The 19,834-nt window shown below is 45.2% G+C and overlaps 1 long non-coding RNA gene across 1 annotated transcript; it reads right to left on the reverse strand.

Annotated features, from left to right (window-relative positions):
- Positions 1 to 834: 834 nt before the first annotated feature.
- LOC116275770 lies at positions 835 to 14,071 on the reverse strand. Its single transcript, XR_004185047.1, has 3 exons — positions 13,938 to 14,071; positions 12,466 to 12,549; positions 835 to 2,038 (listed from the first exon to the last, which is right to left on the reverse strand). It is a non-coding gene; the product is annotated as an uncharacterized LOC116275770 (long non-coding RNA).
- Between the last annotated feature and the right edge of the window lie 5,763 nt (positions 14,072 to 19,834).

Raw genomic sequence — 19,834 nt, forward strand, 5'->3', positions numbered from 1 at the left:
TTCCATGTGCTACTCTATAATCATCTCTTGTATCACAATGCAGACATGGCATTTAAGTTAAATTTGATTCAAGATATTAGTATGCCAATGTTCATAGCAGCATTATTCATAATGGCCAAAACGGGGAAACAACCCAAATGTCCGTTGATGGATGAAGGGATAAATAAAATTGGTAAGTACAAATAATGGAATACTATTCAGCTTTCAAAAGGGATGAAATTGGCCAGTGCAGTGGCTCATGCTTGTAGTCCAGCATTTTGGGAGGCAGAGGCAAGAGGATTGCTTGAGCCCAAGAGTTCAAGACCAGCCTGGGCAATACAGTGAGATCTTGTCTTTACAAAAAAGTAAAAAAAAAAAAAAAAAATTAGCTGGGCGTACAGTCCCATCTACTTGGGAGGCTGAGGTAGGAGGATCGCTTGAACCCAGGAGGTTGAGGTTGCAGTGAACTGTGATTGTGCCACTGCACTCCAGCCAGGGTGACAGAGTGAGACCCTGTCTCAAGAAAAAAAAAAAAAAAAAATGAAATTCTGACACATGCTGCAATATGGATAATACTTGAAGACATTATGTAAAATGAAATTAGCCAATCACAAGAGGACAAATATTGTATGATTCCACTTACATGAGGTGCCTAGAAGAGTCAAATTCAGGCCGGGTGTGGTGGCTCATGCCTGTAATCCCAACTATTCGGGAGGCTGAGGCAGGAGAATCACTTGCACCCAGGAGTGGGAGGCTGCAGTGAGTTGAGATTGGGCCAACGCACTCCAGCCTGGGCGACAGAGCGAGACTCTATCTCAAAAAAAAAAAAAAAAAAAAGAAAAAAAAAGTCTCCTTTCCTCTTTACCTTATCTCTTTATTAAGCTGTCAGCCTGCTATGGTATCACATCCAGCTGTTAAGCCTCCACCAACTGCTGGCTGATTGTTCTTTTATGTTTGACAATCCCCTGGAGGCATGAATTGCTCCGGTCTTGTATGTTAAATTTGAGCCCCTTTGCAAGGGTAATCTTTCAGGTCAGTCTTTGAGGCTTATGCTAACACCAGGAGGGCTCTTCTTAGCTGATGCTTTCCCTGGTTCTCTCCAGGACACTTCTAGCTGGTCTACAGTTCAGCTTGTTGCTTGAATGGAGTTCCCAGGCTCCTCTTAATTGCTTACCAACAAAATCTTCATTGTTTTTGAGAACACCCTTACACTTGAACTTTCCCACATTGTGTTCCACATAAAGTGTTCTCTTGGGAAGAACTTCAGAGGTCTCTGTATCTATGGCCTGCCTCTCCCCTTGGGCAAAACCTCTGCACCACTGCTCTGGAGCTTGGGGAACTCAGGCAGAGACAGTGGCCCCCTTATCTCAGGATGACAATCCTGCTTTATGAGCAGAGTGCTGGACAGAGCGGTGGCTTTTGCTCTTCTGGGCTTGCCTTTCCTGTAAAGAATCTCTGCCCCATGAGCAAGCTGAGGCCAGGGTAACACAGGCTCCAGTATGCTTAGCCTGCCATGGCCGAGGTGGAGTTTCTGCCACATGAGTGGGGGCAGGTTTAGGAAGTGAGCCCCAGATTTATCAGCCAGTCTTGTCCAAAGTAGAGCTTTTGCAGCATGAAACTGGAGGGCATGAGAAATGCTGGCAGCCTGCCCCTCCCAGGGATATATAGTAGTCCTCAACTGAGAGCTGGGGGAAGAGGTAGCCTGTGTTCTTGGCTTCACCTACTTAGAGTAACTTTTCCATGATGCTGAGCTAGGAGGAGGAGGGAGGAAGTCCTTTGTGGTTCAAATGTTATTGACTCTCACTGTTCTTACTGAGACGTTGCACATTTTCTTGAATAAAAATGTATTAATTTGCCATGTCCCCTTAAAACAATTTCCAAAGGCTTTAAATGGTTGTGGCTTTGATCTTAAGCAATTTCCAGTGGTTATGGTCATTTCACTGGGGAGACGGTTCATGGAGCCCCTCATGCTGCCATTCAGAAGTCATGGAAACCAAAATGTGTCTGAGACAGATCTCAATCCATGTAGAGGTTTACTTTGCCAAGGTTGAGGACACTTCTGGGAAAAAGAAACACAAGTTACCATAGGATCTGTGGCCTGTGCTTTTTCCAAAAAGGGTTTTTTGAGGACTTTATAGAGGAAAGGAAAAAAAGAAGGAAGGGTAAACAATGATACAGGAGATTACTTTATCCTGAGGCTTTGATTAGCACTCGCTGAATCTACATTTTACATGTGAAAGGGGTGGGTAGAGGAACAGTCAATTATGTTAGTTTTCTTGCTTGGTAAATCTACATTTTACATAAAATAAAGTAAACACAGAGGAAGAAATCTAACATGCATTTGTCTGGGATGGGCAGAGGAATAATTTCTAGTCTGGTCTTGGTCCCATATCTGTGAAGATAAGATGTTAATCTACATAGTTGGCTGGGCACGGTGACTCACGCCTGTAATCCCAGCACTTTGGGAGGCTGAGGCAGGTGGATCTCTTGAGGTCAGGAGTTCGACATCAGCCTGGGCAACATGGTGAAACCCCCGTGCCTACTAAAAATACAAAAAAATTAGCCAGGTGTGGTGGCAGGCACCTGGAGTCCCAGTTACTCAAGAGGCTGAGGCAGGAGAATTGCTTGAACCTGGGAGGCGGAGGTTGTAGTGAGCCGAGATCGTGCCACTGCACTCCGAGCTGGATGACAAGACTCTGTCTCACAAGAAAAAGAAAAAAGAAAAAAAAAAGTCTACATTGCCAGGGTGAGATTCAACAGAACTGTGTTTTAGGGTTAGTTTATCGGGAGGATATGTATTCTGAAAGATTTAGGAACCACAAGAAATTTCCTTGTAAGCAATTGTGAGGGAGACCACCTGGGAAGATAGATGGCCTTCCGTTATCACATACTTATTCCTAAGTATGTACCCAGAGAGAAACATGGACAATAACATTCATAATAGCACCATATGTAATAGCTTAAGGTTGTAAACAGTCCAAATGCCACGATCTGTTTAGGAGAAAAAGGAAGGCAGTTTTTGTGTGACTCAGTTTCCAAGCTTAACTTTTCCCTTTGACACAGTGAGTTTGGGGTCCCAAGGCTTTATTTTCTTTTCACAGTTATATGCCCTATCATGATGGTTTATTATAAAGCCAAATTTTAGTCAAATTAATCTGGAGGCAATGTTCAGAGAAAATTAGAAATAGGAGAGGTTGGAGCCAGGTAGAAGAGGTTATTGCATTAGTTTCAATATAAATTGTTAAGGGCCTGAACTAGACAGTGAAAGTAAAAAGAAAAGAAGAATAACAGTGATGTGAGCATAGATTCTTCAGGACTTCCCCACAGATTAAATATGGGGTGCAAGAAAGAGAGAAGGGTCAGAGATGATCCCAAGGTGATTCTAATACGGGAGAGAAAGGCAAATTTGCTTTAGATCTGTTGAGATTTTGGTGACACATATATTCAAGGGAAAGGGAAAATAGGACATCATTACTAGAAAGGGAGGATTGTTGAGCAGGGGAGAGGCTGAGTTTTATAGACAAGGGGATTTGGAGTCATGGCTTCTAGGTAACACATTGCAAAAGCTGTCCACAGTACAAGGTAATGGAAGTCCTAGGCATAGACAAGTTTCAGAGACAGGGAAAAGCAGACCAGGTTAACCTGAACTTGGGGGACTGAAACTTGGCAGGAGGAGAAAGACAGTGAAGGAGATTGAGAAGTTACCACCGCCGGGCGCGGTGGCTCACGCCTGTAATCCCAGCACTTTGGGAGGCCGAGGCGGGCGGATCACAAGGTCAGGAGATCGAGATCACAGTGAAACCCCGTCTCTACTAAAAATACAAAAAATTAGCCGGGCGCGGTGGCGGGCGCCTGTAGTTCCAGCTACTCAGGAGGCTGAGGCAGGAGAATGGCGTGAACCCAGGAGGCGGAGCTTGCAGTGAGCCGAGATCGCACCACTGCACTCCAACCTGGGCGACAGCATTAAAACTCCCTCACAAAAAAAAAAAAGAGAAGTTAAAAAATTTAATCCTCCCAATAACTCCACAGGGTGAACATGATTATGCCTGTTTTACAGATTAAGAAACTGAGGTCAGAGAGGTAAAATAATTAAAACCTCGGCAATCATGAGCATGCATAATTCTCATTCTTAAGTATGTACCCAAAGAAACACATGGACAATAACATTCATGATGGCACCATTTGTAATGGCTTAAGATTGAAAGCAATCCAAATGTCCATCAACACTAGAATGGATAAACAGATTGTGGAACATTCATATTCAATGGAATACTATGCAGCATTGGGAATGAACAAATCATTATGATAAGCACACCACCAGCATAAGGTGAATAAAAGAAGCCAGTCATGCAAGAAATGTGTGCTATGATTCTATTTATATAAAGTTCAAAAAGAGGTAACACATGGCTATGGTGCGAAAAAGTCACCTGACTTTTGTGAGGTGGTAGAGACTGGGAAAGGGCCTGAGAGGGGGTTCTTGGGTGCCAGTGATGCCCTGTTCCTGAGCTGGGTGGTAGTTACACAGGCATGTTCACTTATGAAAATTCATCAAGCTGCTCACTTATGATTCATGTACTTTTCTGTGTGTAGGTAACAAACAAAAAGTACTAAAAACTAAGAAAGCAAAATAGAACTAGGTCATCTGATTTGAGGACCCACCCCCTTAACTACAGAGTGATTCAGAGAACAAGGGTCTTTTCTCCTCTTCCACAAAGAAAAATGTGGAAGGGGACCTTATAAAATTATAAATTTAAAAGGAATTAAAGAGATAGATCAACCAAATGGAATGTATGGGTCTTATTAGCAGCCAAATGAAAACAAACCATAGCTGGGTATGGTGACTCATGCCTGTAATTCTAGCACTTTGGAAGGCTGGGGCAAGTGGATCACTTGAGCCCAGGAGTTTGAGACCAGCCTGGGCAACATAGTGAGACCCCCATCTCTACAAAAATACAAAAAATTAGCTGGACGTGGTGGCATGCACCTGTAGTCCCAGCTACTTGGGAGGCTAAGGTGGGAGGATCACCTGAGCCCAGGAGGTAGAGGCTGCAATAGGCCATGATCGCACCACTGCACTCCAGCCTGGGTGACAGAGCAAGATTCTGTCTCAAAAAGAAAAAAAAAACAAAAAACAAAAATTAAACTGTAAAAGACAATACAAATTGTCTTTTATAACAAAACAATTGGTGAATGAATATTAACTATATTATGATTACGTTTTATAAAAAGTCCTTCTATTTCAGAGATACATATTGACATACTGATGGATGAAAGAATATCTGGCATTTGCTCCAAAAGAATGAGGATATGAGTGTTGAGATGAAAGATTGGCCGTGGGTTGATCATTGCTGAAGGTGGATGATATCTACCTGGACTTCACTGTACTTTGTCTATTTGTTTGAGTATTTTGTGAAATAAGGTTTTTGCAAAAGAGAAGAAGAAAACTAACATTCAGTGTGTTAGCAAAGGAATTGATTCCCATGGCTCCATATTTTTAAATTTGGATTTCCCTTGAGAGAGAAAGAGAGCAAGCACGTGGGTCACAGGACTCAAGGAGAAAGGGGACATGTGGGTGGAGTGTGAGCTTGTGATGCCTGCTCCCGTGGTTTTCCCTCTGCCCCTACTGCTCCACTGGAACAGTTTGGACAAAGGCCACTGTGACCCCCACTCACTGCTGCATCCAGCAGTTGGCTTTCAGTTCTTCTTTGCTTGACATCTTTGTAGCTTGGGACTCTGGTGGCCAGGCCCCCTGCTTGGGAAGCACCTCTGGTTTTCCTTTGTCCATTTCATAGTCTGCTCCATGAACTCTTCTTCCTGTGCCTCACTCTTCAGTCCAGGGCCTGTCCTCAGCCTGCTGCTCTTCTTCCCCATACCCTCTTCCCCAGTGGTTCTGTCCTCTCCAGCGCTTGAGTTGCTGCCAGGTCTGTCTTTCTAAACTGCAGTTCTCATCAATTGATTCCCTTAAGAAGATCCAGGAGGCCGGGCGCGGTGGCTCAAGCCTGTAATCCCAGCACTTTGGGAGGCCGAGATGGGCGGATCACGAGGTCAGGAGATCGAGACCATCCTGGCTAACACGGTGAAACCCCGTCTCTACTAAGAAATACAAAAAATAGCCGGGCGAGGTGGCAGCGCCTGTAGTCCCAGCTACTCGGGAGGCTGAGGCCGGAGAATGGCATGAACCCGGGAGGCGGAGCTTGCAGTGAGCTGAGATCTGGCCACTGCACTCCAGCCTGGGCGACAGCGCGAGACTCCGTCTCAAAAAAAAAAAGAAGATCCAGGAATAGCTACCCATTGCTCAAATGATAACATTCAAACTCTTCCTGGAGGTACAGGTTCAGCATCTTTTTGCGCCTCCACTTCCTTTCCACCTGCCCTCTCCAGCCTTCCCTCCTCCTCCTCCTCCTCCCCTTCATACCCTCTGAGTCAGCCAGTGACATTATCAACATTTCTGGAATGCACCAGGCTATTCCTTGCTCCCATACCTTTGACTCCATCTGGACTACTCACCCACACACTTCCCTACCTGGAAAACCCTACTCATCCTTTGAGACTCTGCTGCAAGGTCACTCCATTCATAAAGGCTTTCCTCATCTTCCTGTGGAGTTCATTCATCCATTCATTCATTCATTCATTTGTAATAGATGTAGATGCAAAGCCCTATGATAAGGCTGAGTGCTGAGGGCAAGAACCCACATCATACACACTTTACCTCACAGTTCCTATCTCAGGTATTGACTTGCTTACATGATAGCTGCTCCCAAGCCCTACCCCTTGAGGCCAAGGAGGGTGACTTACTCCTCTTTCTACCCAAGTGATAGTAGGCACTAAAACATACTTGTTCAATTAAATTGAAAGAGAAGAATTACCGAGAAAAGGCCTCTGGGTTTGGCCATTCAAACACTTTTGATAAACTTTGGGTGCCTATGTACTAAAGTTTAGGGGTGGGGGTGAAAGGAATGAGGCTTTTTCTCCTAAGGGTTAAGGAGAAGCTAGGAATTGGTACCGCTGTAGGTCACTTGCTTGAGAAATGTTATCAGTGATATGAGGCAGGAAACAGGATGACAGTAAGATTGAGTGATGGCAGAGTTCAGCATATTTTAAAAGACAGACAGGGAAGAGCTAGTCGAAGCAGACTTAAGACGCTGGTAAGAGGCAATGTTGCAGAAGAAAATGACAAAGAAAGCTAAGTTCTTTTCTTTGTGGGGGAGGGGTGGGAGACAGGTGAACCTTATACAGGCCTGGGGACAGCTCTTTCTCTAAGATGGAAGGGAAGGCCAGAAAGTGGAGGAGTAATAACAGCCACTTCAGGTGCCTGCCTTATGCCAGACTCTTTCATTTCTATTACACTTAATCCTCAGACAGTCTTCATTTTCAGATAAGGAGAATGGCTCAAAGTGTTTCAGTGGTTTTCTACCTGGCGACACATTAGAATTCCCTGAGGAATTTGTTAAAACAGTGCACCTGGGTCTCACTCCCAGCTTTCCTGATTTAATTTGATCTGAGAAAGAACACTGGCATCAGGATTAAGTTCTTCAGGCGACATTTTTTTTTTTTTTTTGCAGACGGAGTTTCGCTCTTGTCCTGCGGGCTGGATGCAGTGGCACGATCTCTGCTCACTGCAACCTCCGCTTCCTAGGTTCAAGCACTTCTCCTGTCTCAGCCTCTGGAGTAGCTGGGATTACAGGTGCACACCACCACCCCCAGCTAATTTGTGTGTATTTGTAGTAGAGACTGGGTTTCCCCATGTTGGTCAGGCTGGTCTCGAACTCCTGACCTCAAGTGATCTGCCCGCCTCAGCCTCCCAAAGTGCTGGGATTACAGGCATCAGCCACCATGCCCGGCCCAGGTGACTCTTATGTACAGAGTGGAGAACCAATGTAAGAAATCTGTCAGGGCCGGGCGCGGTGGCTCAAGCCTGTAATCCCAGCACTTTGGGAGGCCGAGACGGGCGGATCACGAGGTCAGGAGATCGAGACCATCCTGGCTAACACGGTGAAACCCCGTCTCTATTAAGAAATACAAAAAACTAGCCGGGCGAGGTGGCGGGCGCCTGTAGTCCCAGCTACTCGGGAGGCTGAGGCCGGAGAATGGCGTGAACCCGGGAGGCGGAGCTTGCAGTGAGCTGAGATCTGGCCACTGCAGTCCAGCCTGGGTGACAGAGCGAGACTCCGTCTCAAAAAAAAAAAAAAGAAATCTGTCAGAAGTGACCCGCTTGCTGGGATGAATCTTCATTCAGGTCCGCCAATCCCAAAGCCCTTTCTCTTTCTCCTAGCACTGTGATCCTGAGTGTGGGTCCCAGAGCAGCAGCATCAGAAACACCTGGGAGCTTTTCTAACAAAAACAGTAGGTCTTATCTACTAAGTAAAAAACTCTGGGGTGGGGCCCAGCAATGCGGTTTAATAAGACCCCCGGGCGGTTCAAGTTTGAGACCCACCACTCTGAAGTGTTGCTACTCAGTGTAATCTACAGCTGTGTAGCATCAATATCATGATGTCAGAAATGCAGAACCTCAGGTCCCCTAAGACCTGCTGAATCAAAATTTGTGTTTAGCAAGATCCTGAGATGCTTCGCATGGTTAGAGTTTGAGAAGTAGACCCTTTGGCCACTAGTTTCCAAACCTGGCCAATGATCAGAATTAACACACTTTTTAAAAAGAAAACTACAGATTCCCTGTAATCCCAGCACTTTGGGAGGCCGAGGAGGGCGGATCACTTGAGGTCAGGAGTTGGAGACCAGCCTGGCCAACATGATGAAATTCTGTCTCTACTAAAAATACAAAAAAATTACCAGGCATCATGGTGGGCACCTGTAATCCCAGCTACTTGGGAGGCTGAGGCAGGAGAATCACTTGAACCCGGGAGGCAGAAGTTGCAGTGAGCCAAGATTGTACCACTGTACTCCAGCCTAGGCAACAGAGCCAGATTGTCTCAAAAACTACAGATTCCCCAGATATTCCACACAAGTTTCTAACTTATCAGGTCTGAGTTCACACCTAGGTCCCTTTTTGAAAGCTCCCCATAAATCTGATGACAGATTAGGGACTGCTCCGCTCCACAATGCTGCTCTCTGTAGAAGTGGAAATTTTCTGAGTATATTCTTTGTCCCAAGCCCCTCAAAAAGTGCTTTCCTCACAACTAGAGTTGCTAAATTTAGCAAATGAAAATACAGAATGCCTAGTCAAATTTGAATTTCAGATAAACAGCAAATACTTTGTTAGTATAAGTATGTCTCATATATTGTGTGGGCTATACTTATTAAAATTATTTTAAGTAGTGAAAACTGGTTTAGCAAACTTACTAGTTAAAAATTAAATTTTTAGCCGGGCGCGGTGGCTCACGCCTGTAATCCCAGCACTTTGGGAGGCTGAGGCGGGCGAATCACAAGGTCAGGAGATCGAGACCACAGTGAACCCCCTCTCTACTAAAAATACAAAAAAAATTAGCCGGGCACGGTGGCGGGCGCCTGTAGTCCCAGCTACTCAGGAGGCTGAGGCAGGAGAATGGCATGATCCCGGGAGGCGGAGCTTGCAGTGAGCCGAGATCGCGCCACTGCACTCCAGCCTGGGGAACAGAGCGAGACCCTGTCTCAAAAAAAATAAATAAATAAAATAAAAATAAAAAATAAAAAATAAAAAAATTAAATTTTATTAAAATGATGAATTTAAATTTAGGAAAAATTTCTAAAATTATATATTGTTTATCTGAATTTCAAATTTAGCTGGGCATTTTGTATTTTACTTGGCAGCCCTACTCACAAAATTACTGAAGTTTCAAGGAGAAGTTTGGCATAACCATATTGAGGGCAAGAAGAGGCAGATCTTGTCGGACATCAATAAGAACTGGATGAATGGATGAATACCAAAGATCATGTAGAGATGTCTCAGTCAGCTTAGGCTAAGTTATCCTGCAGTAACAAATGACCTTCTCAACTCAGTGGTTAAATAAACCCCAAACTTAACTTTCCCTTCCCTTCCCTCGCCTTCCCTCCCCTCCCCTCCCCTGCCCTTTTCTTCTCTCCTCTTCCCCCTCCCCTCCCCTTCCCCTCCCCTTCTCCTTCCCCTCCCCTCCCCTTCCCTTCCCCTCCCTTCCCTATTTTGAGACTGAGTCTTGCTCCGTCACCCAGGCTGGAGAGCAGTGGTGCAATCTCAGCTCATTGCAACCTCTGCCTCCCAGGTTCAAGTGATTCTTGTGCCTCAGACTCCCAAGTAGCTGGGACTACAGGCCCCCACCACCATGCCTGGCTAATTTTTATATTTTTAGTAGAGACAGGGTTTCACCATGTTGGCCAGGCTGGTCTTGAAATCCTGACCTCAAATGATCCACCTGCCTCAGTCTCCCAAAGTTCTGGGATTACAGGCGTGAGCCATTGCACCTGGCCCAAACATTTGTTTCTTATTTGCATTACATATCCATAGAGGTCAGCTATCTCCTCATTCTGTGACCAAGGCTCATAGGAGGTTTCTAACTAAGACATTTTTGTTCTCCTGAAAAAGAAAAAAAATAAAAGTGTGACATGGCTCTTAAAGCTTGGGTGACCAACTATCCCTGTTTGCCCAGGAATGGGAGTTTCCTGGATACAACACTTTAGTGTTAAAACCAGAGTAGTCTTCATCTTCGGGAAACTGAAGTTGGTCACCCTACAATAAAGCTTCTACCCGAAAGTGGTGTGCACCACTTCCATTGGCCAAAAAAGTCATATGACCAAGTTTGTCATCAGGGAGTGAGCATTATAATCGTCCAGTATTCAGGCACCCTGTAGGATAAACATACCCAATAGCAATAACTTAAGCACAGCCTTAGAATGACCCTGTATGGCAGACGCACGTGAGTGTGTGCTCTGAGCTAGAGAATCTGGGAATGGCCAACCCAGAGATTCCTTCCTGTCTATGAGGAACATGTGAGCTCCACCCCACTCCCTCCCTGTCTGGTAGAATGTGGGCCGTATAGGGTATGGAGGCCATTTGTTTTAGGTTAAATGCAGGTTACCAGGCGAAGGTTGTTAAGGGGAGGGTGTTAAGTGAAAATGCTCTATAAACTGCATGCTCTTTGCAAGTGGTTGCGTTTTTCCTGTCCAGTCTGTCGCTGCTGGAGACTCTCCCCTGTATGTAAGCCCCTAATAAAACCCTATGTCTTTTTGTTTGTTTGTTTGTTTTGAGATGGCGTTTTGCTCTTGTTGCCCAGGCTGGAATGCATTGGCACAATCTTGGCTCACTGCAACCTCCACATCCTGGGTTCAAGCGGTTCTCCTGCCTCAGCCTCCCAAGTAGCTGGGATTATAGGTGCTCAACACCATGCCCAGGTAATTTTTTATATTTTTAGTAGAGATGGGGTTTCACCATGATGGCCAGGCTGGTCTCGAACTCCTGACCTCAGGTGATCCACTCACCTTGGCCTCCCAAAGTGCTGGGATTACAGGTGTGAGTTACCGTGCCCGGCCAAAACCCCATGTCTTATTTGCTACCTTTGGGTCTCTTCTTTGGCCTTTTGAACCTGGTGCCTTCCCTACTCAGGTTAATTAGGGTTCAGCAAAACAGACCCATGGAGAGGAGCAATGAGTATTTAATAATGCAGTCTACCACAGAGAGCAAGTGGAGGCACACTCCAGGAAGGCACATGCCCTCATCAGGAGGCAAATAGAAAAGGAAGGCCCTTCCAGATGGCAGAGCCAAGGTCCATGAAGGAGAATGGCCTGAGAATCCCCCTTCTTCCAGGGGCAGGACTAAGACCTAATCTAGAAATATTCCCTCTCCCCAGCATAGGGGGCCCCTTATGATGTCAGCCCAGTAGAATTTCAAGATGTCCATAGATCAATGATTACCAATATCTCCTGTCCACATGCTATTCTAGAAGTTTGCCCACTCCCTCATGCCTTGAACCTGTAAAAACTGTGTAACCTTGACCAATATCATGTTTCTCATTCTTTCCTTTCCAAATAATGTTAGAAATGCAGAACCTCAGGCCTTCCCCCAGGTCTGCTGAGTGTTTATTGAGATTACCCCATCCCTGTTCTTCCTTGTTCCATGGGGTGTGTGGAGGGCTGATAACTAGACTTCTTAGTTCTGGATCTCCAGACCAAGATGAAACCACATCCATACCCAATGTATGAACTACCATGAGCTCTTGGACTTAATGTCTGACGATGTGGTTAGATGGGAATTGGAGTTGTCTCCTGTGAGAACGTGTGAGTTTATTTTGCAGAAAAGAGGGAAACAAGTATTTGTGACTAAGGGGGAATATTGAGGTAGGTTGTATTAGGGATGCAAATAATTGTGACAAGGAGGGATACTATGGTAGTTTGTGATACTATTTTCAAAATATCTGTTGCCCCTCCAAGAGTGTTCTTTCCGGGTCCCTTTCTACATAGGGATTATATTTGTAACCCATTGACCTTAGGCTTAGCCATGTGACTTGCTTTGGCCAATAGAATGGGAGTAGAATGAACACATGTCACTTCTGAGCAGGAGTTTGAAGAAAAATCACGACTCACCATTGTTTCTTTTTCTTCTATCTGGAGACCAGATAGAGACTGCTCCTTCTCTGGATCCCAGAGCAGAGTTACAATCCACAACATCTGTATAGTATAAGTGAGAAATAACTGGAGTTATAAGCCACTGAGATTTTGGTGATGTTTGTTACCACAACACAACCAAGCCTACCCTTTCTTCCTGATACAAGAGTAAATAGCCAGGTGCGGTGGCTTGTGCCTGTAATCCCAGCACTTTGGGAGGTTGAAGAGGGCAGATCACTTGAGGCCAGGAGTTCAAGACTAACCTGGTCAACATGGTGAAGCCCTGTATCTACTAAAAATACAAAAATTAGCCGGGCATGGTGGTACGCACCTGTAATCCCAGATACTTGGGAGGTTAAGGCAGAAGAATCACTTGAACCTGGGAGGCAGAGGTTGCAGTAGGCTGAAATCATGCCACTGCACTCCAGCCTGGGTTACAGAGCAAGACTCCATCTCCAAAAAACAAACAAACAAACAAACAAACAAACAAACAAACAAAAAAAAGAGTCAATGAACAAGATCACAGGAGAATGCTTCTGTGTGATTCCATTTTTACGAAGTTTGCAAGCAGGCAAAACTAAACAGTATATTATTTAGGAAAAAACCTGGAGTGGCAAAATTATAAAGAAAGCAAGAGGCCGGGCGCGGTGGCTCAAGCCTGTAATCCCAGCACTTTGGGAGGCCGAGACGGGCGGATCACGAGGTCAGGAGATCGAGACCATCCTGGCTAACACAGTGAAACCCCGTCTCTACTAAAAATACAAAAAACTAGCCGGGCGAGGTGGCGGGCGCCTGTAGTCCCAGCTACTCGGGAGGCTGAGGCAGGAGAATGGCGTAAACCCGGGAGGCGGAGCTTGCAGTGAGCTAAGATCCGGCCACTATTCTCCATTCTTTTTTTTGAGACGGAGTCTTGCTCTGTCCCCCAGGCTGGAGCATAGTGGCCGGATCTCAGCTCACTGCAAGCTCCGCCTCCCGGGTTTACGCCATTCTCCTGCCTCAGCCTCCCGAGTAGCTGGGACTACAGGCGCCCGCCACCTCGCCCGGCTAGTTTTTTGTATTTTTTTTTTTTTAGTAGAGATGGGGTTTCACCGTGTTAGCCAGGATGGTCTCGATCTCCTGACCTCGTGATCTGCCCATCTCGGCCTCCCAAAGTGCTGGGATTACAGGCTTGAGCCACCGCGCCCGGCCGAGACCCCATCTTTAAAAAAAATTACTTAATCAGCCAGGCATGGTTGTGCATGCCTGTAGTTCCAGTTGCTCTAGAGACTGAGACAGGAGGATTGCTTGTGAGCCCAGGAGTTTGAGGCTGCAGTAAGCTATGATTGTGCCACTGTACTCCAGCCTGGGCAACAGAGAGAGACCCTGTCTCTTAAAAAAAAAAAAAAAGAAAAAATAAAAAAGAAAAGAAAAGATAAAAAGAGTTTGTCAGACTGTTTTCCAAGAGGACATACCAATATCTCCTGTCCACATGCTGTTCTAGAAGCTTTCCTTCGGGAGGCTGAGGTGGGTAGATCACAAGGTCAGGAGTTCGAGACCAGCCTGGTCAATATGATGAAACCCCATTTCTACTAAAAATACAAAAATTAGCAGGGTGTGGTGGCATGTGCCTGTAGTCCCAGCTACTTGGGAGGCTGAGGCGGGAGAATCACTCGAACCCGGGAGGCGGAGCTTGCAGTAAGCCGAGATCTAGCCACTGCACTCCAGCCTGGGCAGCAGAGCAAGGCTCCATCTCAAAAAAAAAAAAAAAAAAAAAAAGGAAGCTTGCCCACTTCCTCATTCCTTGAACCTGGGAAAACTGTGTAACCTTGACCAATATCACATGGTGCCATATGGCACTCTGTGACTTCTGAGGCCGGGTCATAAAAATGCCGTGCACTTGTGCTTTGCTTTCTTGGGACACCTTCTCTTGGACCCCAGTTACCAGCTAGTCTGACAAAGCCCAACTAGCCTGTGTGCAGAGAATACATAGAGGGACCACGTTTAAGTGTCTGGGCTGACAGCCCAGCTGAGGTTCCAGCCAAACCACCAGACATGTGGGTGAAGACACCTCCAGATGACTCTAGCCCCCAATTGTTGAGTCTTTCTCAGCTTTCAGGTCTTTCCAGCTCAGGTACCAGACACCAGGGAGCAGAGGCTGGCCATCCCTGCTAGTTGCTGTCTAATGTCCTGACTCAAAGACTCCGTATGCAAAATAAAATGGTTGTTTTGTGCTACTTAGATTGGGGGTGGTTTGTTATGTAGCAGTACATAACTGAAATCATTTATACATGCACACACACAGAGTTTATGTGTGTGTGTGTGCGTGCATGCATGTGTGTGTATATAAAAATCTCTCCCTTGGGCCCTATAAAAATAACATTAGATGGTTAGTTGCCCACAGAATGCCCTGCGGGAGACCCTGAGCGGTAGAAGTCCTGCAGGGGAGAAAAACAGGAAAAGACTGTGAAGTCTAGGGTTTGGCCTTTGAGAAAGAAATTCTCCCTTCTTCTGTGGTAAAGAAGAGGAAGGTGATTCAGTATTTGTGGCCAGAGAGTCCCACTAGACCGTTTCTTTCATGTGATCATTCACTGGTTTATTGAAGAATAAGTTTACTCATTACCAGTGGCTGATCATCTATAGGCATCAGGCTGTGGGTGGAGAGCCCAGTGTGCCATGGTACCTACCTCAAGGTTTGGACCCTCAGAGCCCAGAAGGGAAAGATGAAAAACAAGTGAATAGAGTTTGCTTCACAGAGTGTTAGGATAGAAGCAAGCAGGAGGTGCTGTAGAACTCCAGCCAGGTCTCAGGGAAGACACCTGGGGTGTTGGGGAAAAGCCGAATGTTGGGAAAAAAGCTGAGGCAGGGCTTGCATGTCTGACATAATGTAAAAGAGTCTTGGAACATGTCTGGGGTCCAGGGTCTGAAACCCCTTGTGGCCTTTGGAACACCAAGCTCTGGGCCAAAGGATGGAAGGCTGCCTTGCCACACCACAATCTAAGCCCAGGGCATAAAACTCCTTGTGGCTTCGACGGAATCCAGGGTTCAGGGTTTAAAACCTCTTGTGGCCTCTGAAATGTGTCTAGAGTTGCTGGCTCCTTGCTTCTAGCACTCCCAGGCTAATAGATTGATTGTATCTTAAACTAGAAGAACATGTTTCCCATTATCTCAAGTGGCAGAACATGTTCCATACACTGCAAAGAAAATGCTAAACTGTCACAGCTGTAGATCATGTGCTTTCTACACTGCTTTCTTTCAACCCCCACATCCTCACCACCTGCTTCTTTGTTTGATCACCAATAAATAGTGCGGGCTTCCAGAGTTTGGGGCCTTAGCAGCCTCCATACTAGCGTTGGCCCCCTGGTCCCACTTTATGCACTCTTAACTTGTCTTGTCTCATTCCTCTGACTCCGCTGGACTTTGTAGCCCCTGTGTCCTGGTGTTTGGTCTGATCACCCCCACATGGGGCCCCACCATCAATTCACATCTGCTCTCTCAACCCTATAGAATCCGGAGCAGAAAGAGCTGTGAATCCCAAGACTTTCTGCCGCTTGTTTATTCAGAGCCCAAACTCACTAAGCATGGTGACCTCACAAGGATTCAGTCACGTTTCCCAAACTTCATGGCATCTGGAGAAAGGATGACTAACACAGTCGTGCCATGCCACTGTGCATTCAGGGACTCAGCTGCAGACACCAAAGGGAACTGTCTCACCACAGCTTGACTTGGCCTCTTGGCTGGCCCATGGCTCTGTTGCCCTGCTACAACGATTACCCTTTACTGAAAAGGTATCTTGCTCAGCACAGGTTTCTGCCCAGCCCTTCTGCTGTGGCTTTGGCTGGAAAGACCTGAAGCACCCCCTATTTACTTGTGTGAGCAGGCAGCAGTGTTCCTCCATGCCTTGAGAAGGAGATACGGTAGGAGAATGCCTTGGTGACAAGGATGCCCAAGGTATTGGGTTGAAATGTGTCCCCCAAAAATATATGTTCAAGTCCTAATCCCTGGTATCTGTGAATGTGACCTTATTTTGAAATACGGTCTTTGAAGATGTAATCAAGTTAAGATGAGGTCATACTGGATTAAGGTAGGCCCTAATGCCAATGACTGGTATCTTTATAAGAAAAAGGAGGAGGAGATTTGAATACAGAGAGATACACAAGGAAGAAGGCCAAGTGCAGATGCTGGAATGATGCATCTACAAACCAATACCACTAAGGATTGCCAGCAACCACCTGAAGAGAGGAGAGAGGCAAGAAAGGGATCCTCCTTTGTATCCCTCAGAAGGAATCAATCCTGGCCAAACTTTGATTTTGAACTTCTAGCCTCCAGAACTGTTAGAGAACAAATTTCTGTTGTTTTAAGCCCCCAGGTTTATGGTACTTTGTTACAGCAGCCCTAGGAAACTCAGGGAAAAAATCCTAAATATTGCACAGCTTTCTCTTTCCAAAGAGAGGATATAGAGGAGTGGTCACAAACACAAACATTTTAGTGATGCACACACCTGGTCCAAACTCTGAATCAATCATTCACTCATTAATGTCTTTGGATGATTGAACCTGAGTTTCCTTATGTGCAAAAGTAATAAAATGTACCCTTCAGATAATATATGTAAAGTGCCAGGAACATAGCAAGTATTGCGTAAATGGTAGCCAATACCAGTATACTAACCTCAGATTCTATTCTCTGCAATTACCAAGGAAGCCTACCTTTTCCATGGGATCCTGCATTAGGACAGAAGCAAGCAGGGTGCTGTTATTTCTATATCATGGGGGGCTTCTGGAAGGAAAGAGTTAGCACATGCTTGAAGATAACCAAAGCTAGAGTCTGCATAGACATAAGGACATAAGGAGGGTGAGGCAAAGTGGGAAAGCTAAAACTTCTCTGGAAAATTGTGGAAAAGCCTATATTCATTTGGAATAGAAGGGATCTTAGTCAGTTATGCTGCATTTAATGAAATGCCTCCTTGATGTGCATTTAAACAAAGTAGTGTCTAAGATCATTGTTTGTTCTTAGGAAGGGAGTGTTTGGCATTAATTTTATCCAAGAGCAAGCTACAGATTGTCAGGAAAAGAAACAAGAGCCCTCAGGAGGAAGAGGATGCATATCATATGCCAGAGGGCAGGACCTCCAAAGTGGTGAGACTGGGGATGCCCAAATCCGCCCTGAACAATTCTGTTGAAGCCCCCTAACATGGTGTTATTCTAGACCCTTAATTAACGTTTCTGGAAAATGTGCTATGGACAATGATTCTAAATGGGTTTGCCATAACAGGTAGATGGGAGTAGAGGCAGAGGTATTCTAAACTGATACCAACCTAGTAGGAAGGAGGGTTTCCTTGAAGGAGGAGGTGGAGAATCACACCAATGATGGAGGAGGGGCTCTCTGAGCTGGAAAGAATTGGATGTGTTGAGCCTGGAAGGAAAGGCCAAGATCCAAGATGCCCATAGCACCCATGTTTTTTCCTTTATCCAGTAGACTTACATTTAGGCTCTAGATTTTTGGAGAGGAGTGTACATACTCATGATAAAATCACAGAGAAAAGCATGGGAATGGTTAACACAAAAATCAGGATAGCGATCCCTCAGGGGGGATGAGAGGGCAATGACATGGGGCAGGGCCTACAGGTACTTCCAAGGTTCTGCAACTGCTCTATTTCTTCAGCTAGGAGTAGCATACAGACTGTTCATTTTGTTAGTATTCTTGAAGCTTAACATATACATTACATCCTCTCCTGTGTGATATATTTCTTAATAAAAATTGGAAAGATTGTTCATCACTGAAAATTTATTAAGCAAAAAAACTATAATCAAGTGTTCATTGTTAGCAATCTAGTTAAATAACTTATAAAATATCTGTTGAACAATATACCAAATAGTCATTAAAAATAATAATGTAATTATACTTTGTTGACATGAAATGATGTCTAGAATATATTAAGTGGAAAAAGCAGCCTAAAGAACTATTTGTACCAAGTGTCCATCAACAGATAAATATAAGAACACAATGTTGGCCGGGCGCGATAGCTCACTCCTGTAATCCCAGCACTTTGGGAGACTGAGGCGGGCGGATCACGAGGTCAGGAGATCGAGACCATCCCGGCCAACATGGTGAAACCCCATCCCTACTAAAAATACAAAAAATTAGCCGGGCATGGTGGCACACACCTGTAGTCCCAGTTACTCGGGAGGCTGAGGCAGGAGAATCGCTTGAACCCGGGAGGCAGAGGTTGCAGTGAGCTGAGATTGTGCCACTACACTCCAGCCTGGGCAGCAGAGCGAGGCTCTGTCTCAAAAAAAAAAAAAAAAGACACAATGTTATATATAAATACATACAAAGAAAGGAAATTCTGACACGTGCTATGCTATAACGTGGATGAAGCTTAAAGGCATTATGCTAAATAAGCCAGATACAAGAGGGCAAATACTGTATGATTCCACTCAGATGAGATACCTAAAGTCACCAAATTATGCAGAGACAAAAAGCAGAATGGTGGTTGTCAGGGGCTGGGGGGAGGGGTAATGGGGGTTCTTATTTAATGCAGGGATCCTCAACTCCTAGGCCATGGACCGGCACCTGTCCGTGGCCTGTTAGGAACCGGGATGCACAGCAGGAGGTGGTTTCAGAGGTGGCAGAGGTGGAAGAGTTTCATGCTGAAAACATCCCCCCCACCCACCCTGTCCATGGAAAAATTGTCTTCCATGAAACCAGTCTGGTGCCAAAAAGGTTGGGGACCGCTGACTTGATGGGTGCAGAGTTTCAGTTGGAGAAGATGAAAAAGTTCTGGAAGTGAATTGTGGTGATAGATGTACAACAATGTGAATGTATTTAGTGCCACACAGGACCGTACACTCAAACATGCTTAAAATGGTAAATTTTGTTATTTATGTTTTAACACAATTTAAAAATCTGTATGTATAGTATGAATACTCCCCTTTCTCTTTGTGTTTATGTGTGTGATGTGATGTGGTGTGTGTGTGTGTGTGTATGTGTGTGTGCATGTGTGAGAGACACACAGAGAGAGAGAGTCAGAGATTCATTGAGAATGCATATATAGGAAAAGAGTCTGGTAGGACTTATATTAATATATCAACAGTGGTTATCTTTTGGTAGTCAGATTGCTGGTGATTTTTATTTATTTCCTTATATTTCATGCTTTTCTATATTCTAGGAGTTTTGTTTATGAGTAAATTTTTCATATGTAATAAGAAAAAAATACACCTGACCTCAAAATAAAGGAATTCTATATTCTATCAAGAAGCAGCAATTTTTGGCCAGGCATAGTGGCTCACACCTGTAATCCCAACACTTTAGGAGGCTGAGGCAGGGGGATCACTTGAGGCCAGCAGTTGAAGACCAGCTTGGCCAACATGGG

The sequence above is a fragment of the Papio anubis genome, chromosome 7, assembly GCF_008728515.1.
Source record: "Papio anubis isolate 15944 chromosome 7, Panubis1.0, whole genome shotgun sequence".
In the NCBI taxonomy this organism is placed as follows: domain Eukaryota; kingdom Metazoa; phylum Chordata; class Mammalia; order Primates; family Cercopithecidae; genus Papio; species Papio anubis.